Here is a 7,932-nt window from a genome sequence, read left to right on the forward strand (position 1 = left end):
AAAATGAAGCAAAGCTCTGCTATATTCCATCATAAGAAAACCAACTTCAGATTTAAGGACATGAATAATCTGAAAGTGAAGGCACAGAAAAAGATATCCAATGCTAATTATAAAAAGCAAGGAGCAGGTGTGGCTATACTTACATCAGAAAAAATTGTCTTTAAATAAAAATTGGTTATAGGAGACAAAGGATATTACATAATGATAAAAGGATCAATTCATTAAGAGAACATTAACAATTATAAATATATATGCTCCCAACATCAGAACACGTAAATATATAAAGTTAATATTAACATAACTGAAGGGAGAAATAGGGAGCAATGTAATAATAGTAGGACACTTCAATACTCCCATTTCAGTACAGGATAGAACATCCTGGCAGAAAATCAATAAGGAAACAGCTGATTTAAACAACACAATAGATTAAATAGACCTAACAGATATATACAGAGCTTTTTATCCAACGGTAGTGGAATACACATTAACTAAATAAACCCCCAAAAATGTAGAAGAAAGGAAGTAGTAAAGATTAGAGCAGAAATAAACGAAATAAGGGAAAGAAAAATCAGTGAAAATAAGATTTAGCTTTTTAAAAAGATAAGCAACATCCGTAAAACCTTACACAGAATAAGAATTTTAAAAAAAGATTCAAATAAATAAAATCAGAAATGAAGGAGGAGACAGCTCAATGGATGACACAAATATAAGGGATCACAAAGGGCTATTATAAACAATTATATGCCAACACATTTGATAACTTAGAAGAAATGGATAAATTCCTAGAAACATACAACCTACCAAGATTGAATCAATAAAAAACGTAAAGCCTGAACAGAGCAATAACAAACAAGAAGACTGAATCAAAAATTTTCTTACACAGAAAGGTCCAGGACCAGATGGCTTCATGGATGAATTCCACCAAATATTCAAATAGGTACTAACAGTTTTTAATCTCTTCTGAAAAGCAGAAGAAAAGGGAATACTTCCAAATTCTTTTTTTTTTTTTGAGACTACCATCGCCCTGATTCCAAAACCAAAGACAACACAAGAAAAGAAAACTATATGCCAATTTCCCTGATGAACGTTGATACAAAAATCCTCTACAAAATACTAGCAAACAGAATTCAATAGCACAGTAGTAGAATCATTCATCACAACCGTTTGAGACTTATACCTGGGATGCAAGGATGGTTTGACACGTAAAAATCAATAAATGTCATACACTACATTAACAGAATGAAAGACGAAAGTCATGTGATTGTTTCAATAGATGTAGAAAAAGCCTTTGACAAAATTCAGCACCTTTTTGTGATAAAAACCCTCAACAAAATAGGTATAGGTGGCACAGAATTGAACAAAATAAACTTTTATATAAAAAATCAGCCAACATTTTGGGAGAGACAGTGGTGAAATATCCGACATCTCAGAATGACAGATTGCTCAGGAAATAATACACGTGCAGGTGGAGTCTGGGGTCCATCTTGACCAGTAGGATCATCCCTATGTTGGCAATCACAGTGATGCCATAAGCCAGGAGGAAGAGCACAGAGTCCCTGTTGTACATCTTCTCTGTCAGAGAGTCCAGGAGGATGAAGTCAGTAAACACAGTGCAGTTCTCAACAGCTGTTGGTCAGGTCTGGAAATCTCTGGTTAAGAAGAAAATGGAAGTGGACGGTAACATGATCTTACTACAGTTAAAATGCTGGTATTCTCTATTTTTCACTAATTAGAAAAGGAGACAAAGAATGCTAGGACTGCTAGGACTAGAGGGAAATGGACTCTCCTGAAAATATTTCCAAATTAATGTAAATTGTTACAGTGATAATGATAATAACATTGCCTACGTTTGCACAGCACTGTAGAGAGTTTGTAGGACACTTTCATCAAAACTAAATCATGCTATTTCCACACCCACCTAAGTAGTATTTATGATTGTTTTTGCTACTTCTATCTTATAGATTAAGAAATTGATGTCATCAGAGTTGAGGCAATCGTTCTTACAATTAATTTGTCCAGACAACCCACATCTTATGAGAAGACTGTTTTTGTTTTCAGTGTTGTAGGAATGTTGTTATAGCCTGTAATAGAGAGGCATAGCTGAGTGAGAGATGAAGGTAATGAATATATTTCTTTGTTTTTCCCTCGACATCCAAAATTGTGGAGCAGCAGAGCTACGGCACTTTCCTGGAGAGAACACGCCTCCACTTCCCTCTTGACCCCTCAGGTCCTATCCAGCCTCAGTATACAAGGGACGGATATAGTCTGTGATCCAGGACCCACCGGAGCCGGCAGGGGGGTGGCTGCTGGAGAAGAGGGTGGAAGGGCCTCCGTGAGGGCTGCACTGCAGTGTACAGGCAGGAATGTGCCGGGGCCGACATGCTGCCCTCTGACGGCTGCTGTGGCTCAGGGGAGATTAGAAGAATGTCTGGGACCTCATCGTAGGGACGTTGGTAGCACAGATGACAGACAGGCAAGAAAGGCAGTATTGCTTCCTGTGTGAGTCCTCCTGCCCTAATCAACTGGAATCCTCATCATCTGTTCACCAGCAGCTCAGATGTGTGAGACGTGGTGAGAGTCCTCACGTGTCCACAGTCCAACGACATCAAAGAGCTCCATGTCCGAACTGCGCCCATCCCAATCCCTAGAAATTGAAGTACTATTTTATTGTTTTCTTTGATGCCTATTTCTCTTGAACATCTCTGAAATCTGCGTTCTGGTTTAAATGAGTTGGTAGTTCTTGGGAAGCCATTTGAATTCCACGTCCTAGTTATGTTTTACCCAACCAATTATGTTACGTGTAGTGTCACACATGATCGCCTCTGTTCTGTGAGAATGTAAGAAAAGTGGAGATGAAGGTAGACGAAAGATGGAAAAAGAACATCTGAATAATGATCTAGTGATCAATATACAGTTCTCCAAAAACTTGGTCTGAACTCACTTAATTTCTGTCCCTGTAGATGCATCACTAAAAAGAATGCTTTCCTTTAAAAATGAAAATATTAAAAAAAGTATATAAAAGTACAGAAAGAGATTTAAAACAATAAAAAATGTACAACCACCTCTATGATCCATTCTTGCACTTTATTGTCTTCCCTGCTAACTACATAAAAGTATTTAAGATAAATAAATTGATGAAAGTAATTAAAATAATTCTTGTGTAATATTTCATACCTTCCTCTGGTTTTCTAACATGCTTCAGTGGAAAAAGCATAAAAGAACTAAAGAAATCTAAAATATAAATCAGAAAAACAACAGAAAATATTAGTATCTGACCCAGAACTCCGACTCCTTGTTGCACGAGTTCTGTCTGCAGGAGGATCCAGCGTTGTCTCCTGACGGACCTGGATTGCATAACCATCTCTGTGTCTGGTCCCCGGTTGTTGAACACTTGGGCCCTCATGAATAAGTGACATGTAATAATGTGGTTTGTCATCTGATATTTCATACAGGTAGAGTGATTGAGAAAGAAATACAGATCTTTCAAAAAAATGTTTCTTTTGTGTCTCTCTCTACCTTACTGTCCAATGCTATACTTATTTAGCAAATATTATACTTATCCAGGCAATGAGCATTCCTTATTTTCAGTTCCAAAATCCATGTACAGGCATTTCATTTCAACACCATGATTTACAAAATAAGTACACACCCACTCACACTCACACACTTACACCAAAACACATATAGAAATACTTTACCATTAAACACATTTACATAGTGAAGATTTTTGTAAAAATAGCAAAAAACTGACATTAATCATACTGCCTAGGGATAACTAGATTTTGTTGTCTATATTATTGGACTTTTAGTTTTTATACAAAGATGATGTCAGAATAAACACACTTTATATATGTAATTAAGTATTGTGAATAGAGGCAATGCATTCCTTTTCATTGAAGAACAGTAATTTATTCAATTTGTCCTCTGCTAATGGCCACTGGGTTTATTACAATTCTTCTTATCATAAACTCAGAGATGAGTAAAACATATATACATAATTTACCACAGCCAGGTGTTTCTTTAAAATAAATGATAAAAAATGATATTTAAGAGGAAAGAGATATTACTTTAAGGTAATTTTGGCCTTTTTACCATAGTCAGATGTTTTATATCAATATATCTAATTATCAGTACATATTATCCACATTTTATATACTGCCAAATGTCCCGAGTCGTCTCTAACAATCTCATTATATGGTACGGAAATTGAAACCTAGAAGTGATAAGTAAACTTCTAAAATCTCAAAGACAATGGGTTTCATTGAATCCCTAGAATTTAGGCACAATAGATTTCTGAATAGAGTGCAACGAAACAAACATGTCCTAAAAGATAACTTTCTTAAATACTCTCATAAAATATTGTAGTATGTTTATGTTAAAGTGACATTTGAAAATTCACAAAATTAGTGACCCATGGGCTACTAGATTTCTGGGAGAACTGAGAGATTGTTTGAGTCCCCCCTCTGAACCAGGGCAGAACCTCAAGGGTGATGGAGAGCAGAAGGGTTGCCATATGGGGAGGGAACCTGTTGTATTTGTATCAGCTGTGCCCTCGAACTTCTTGTCGAGAACAGATGTGATGTGGAGGCCGTTCTATTGTACAATTCCAGGAAGCAAACAGAAAATGAAGAAATTGATGTCCTTGCCTGTTGTGCCACTTGGCAGCTGTGGAGGGTAATCTCGTGCGGTCTGTCTATTGCGTAATAGTTTGTCTCGTGTGGGGATCATTGCTCTACACTCACACTCACTAGGTTGAGTGTGTTCTTTAAATGTCTACTGTTGATGAATGTTCCGAGAAAACGTACGGCAATCATGTACATTAGCTGTACATCTTGAGTCTCAATGCAGAAATTTAATTGCCAGAAAAATTGCAAATGCAAAATTTGTGTAAACAAAAACAACAACAAAAGTAAGATGAGCAGGTGTGTACCAGCTTCTACATCCCAATACCTCAGGTGGTTTCATGTTCCTTCTGAACCCTCACCTGGAGAAAAAGGAAACTTAAGTTTGCAGGGTTTTGCTTACTTGCTTGTTTGTTTGTTCTTACACAGTTCCCCCTACTTTCTATAAAGATGAATACTTTTCAGGAAAAATTCAATCAAATTAATCTATTTTTAATTTTTGGAAAATAGCTTTAGTGACCAATTTTAATGGTTTTTCATAATGCATTTCTATTCTTTGTGTGATGATCCTGATACTAAAATACCAAATCTACTCCTGTGGGAGATAATGTTGAGACAAATCTAAAATGATCTCAGTAATAGCCAATAATTTTACTTCAGGTAAACATAGGAAAATGGTATATTTGTGCACCTGGGAGCTTTACTTCCACCCTCTCCTTCTCCGGTACATGCTTGGAAGAGGAGGGTTCTCCTTGGTCAGCTTCCTCTGGCTCCTTTCCACACTCATTTTCCCTCGGCTCTTCCTTGTCCCCAGGATTGCCAATTTCCTCAGGCTACACAGTCTGGTCAGGATGCAGACATCGCTGCCCCTCCAGACCATGTAGTCTAACTCTCACTGCTCATTAACTCCAGAGCACAGGTGGCAATATATTGCTGAAAGTTGGGTAATCTAAACTACTTCCCAAAGGAATTTGTGTGTTAATAAGGAATGGCTTTTTTAACCATGGGGGAAAAGACTTAAGGTAAAATTTAAGCCATCAGAGACAAACAAGTGAAGGGAAAAAGTCTATATCCACACGGCTTTCCTGGTGTGACTGGCGCCCTAAATGTAATACCAAGGAGGCAACTGTCTACATATAAACTCCTCCTTTCAGAAAGTGGCTGTCTGCCCTGAGGCACAGGCCATTATCAAATAAGTTCAGTTCTGATTATGGTACCAAGAAAAATTAGGTTTACTAAGTTTTCTGTGGCAGGAAACAGGATGATGGTGCTCAGGGCCGGCCGCCCCAAAATATGCCACTTTGCCGTATTGATTATTTTGAATTAAGGTTATTTAAGATGCAGCCAGAGCCAAAAGGCCACTCTGACTCTCCTTTGTCCCCCTGACAGCAGGAAATAGATCTCCCGTGTGGAAGGGACCTCCCTGTGCCAAGAGGAAGAGAGACATCTTCATCACCAGACGCAGGGAATTCAGGGCCAAGAGCTCTGTGCAAGCAAACTGCTTAGTTTCTTCACTGATTAGTACCCGAGCCTAAGTCTTTTTGTCTTGTCAGTTCTTCACAATTTTATTTTTTTTTGTCTAAAAGGTATAAAACTTGCCTGTTTTGGTCAGTTCTTTGGGTCTCATATCTTTGGGGTCATCATACATACAAAATTAAATTAATTTTTTTCTCCTGTTAGTCTGTCTGTATCAATTTAATTATTAGACCAGCCAAAAGAATCAAGAGGGGTATGGAGAAATTCTCCCCTCTCGAAGAAAAGCAGGAGTTGTGGTTTCTAACAGCATCTTTATTCTACAAGCAAGCAGCACATTTTTAGTAACATAAAAGATAATTATTTAATAAAATAGTTCCTGAAAGTTGTATGCTTTGTTAATTTTACAAGAATATATTAAAAACATATTATGTACAATAAACTGATAGAGATTTAAAATTAATCATGAAATCCAGCAGTTGTCCACAATCTGGTAGTAAATCATCTTTGTTTTTGAGAACATTTCAAAGTTGTATGTGTATTTGTTTATTTATTTAAAAAACTACAAGTTAATTTTTAGAAATGGAAACATCCCTGCATCCAGAACCCAGACCAAAACACAGAACACAAAGGGCATTTCAGAAACTGTCCATGGGCCCCAACACAAACCGACGTCCAACAGCACAGTTTTGTATGTTTTTAGAAACTCTATAGAAGTGAATCATTCAGTTGTTACCTTTTCATCTCTGGATTCCTTCCTCAGTACTCCGTATGTGAGATTCCACACTGGTTCATGTGCTGACGGTTCCTTCTCGTGGCTGTGTGGTATCCCAATGAACAGACATACCGCATGCTATTTGTTAGATTCCAAGCAACGCTACTCTGATCATTCTTGTAAAAGCTTGGGCGTACAAATCACTCATTTCTATTGGATATAAAACCAGGAACGGATTGTAGGGCCAGCTGTACTGGATACTCCCATACAGTTTTCCAAAGTCGAGCGTCAGTTCTGACTCGCTGTGGACACGTGAGAGCTGCGCTTGCTCCGCGTGCACACGAGCGATCGGCGTTGATCCTGTGGGTCGTCTTCACCGCAGCTCCTCTTCGGGCGAGTCGTGGCGACTGTGGTTTTAATTTTTATTTACCTGACCACTGATAAAGTTGTACAACCGTTTCTGTGAAGGGCCTGTTAACGTCTGAATGCAGAATGGGAGGGCAGTTAGAGGAGCTGCGTTTAAAAGTATTTGATCTTCCACGAATCACAGTCCCTAGCTGATCGTTATTGCCATTCAGATCAAATCAGCCTCGGGAGACAGTACAGTTCTTTCGCATGAAGAACAGGTTTGGTTTTTTGTGTCCAGTAGTGGGGATAAGTTTACACAGCAGGAGAATCACAGATATATAAAGACAGATTGTCGACATTTGAGATGATTTTACGGATAATTGATTGAGACCCTCTTTTATGGAGGAGGGACTGAGGTCTCGGAGGAAGAGTGGTTTGTTAAATATTGCAGAGATTTAGAGTTGCTTTGGGTGCATGAATCATAGCATGCTTCTGTCGGGAATTTTCCACGGAGGTGAAAATTTGCTCTCTCTAGCTTTACACTGGACCTCCCACTTATTGGATCATTTAGCTTTACTACTGTTGAATTCTAACAAGTGTAAATATGCAGCCTGTCACTAGTCTGTATCTGTCTGTTCATTGTGTTACACATATGCCCAAATCTACCACCACTATATTGTTATTATCTTTAGGAGTTTCAGTGCAAGACTGAAGGAAAGGAATCCAGATATGTAAAAATGCCTATTAGGGGCTGGCCGGGTGGTGCAGCGGTTA

The sequence above is a fragment of the Equus quagga genome, chromosome 12 (genome assembly GCF_021613505.1).
Source record: "Equus quagga isolate Etosha38 chromosome 12, UCLA_HA_Equagga_1.0, whole genome shotgun sequence".
In the NCBI taxonomy this organism is placed as follows: domain Eukaryota; kingdom Metazoa; phylum Chordata; class Mammalia; order Perissodactyla; family Equidae; genus Equus; species Equus quagga.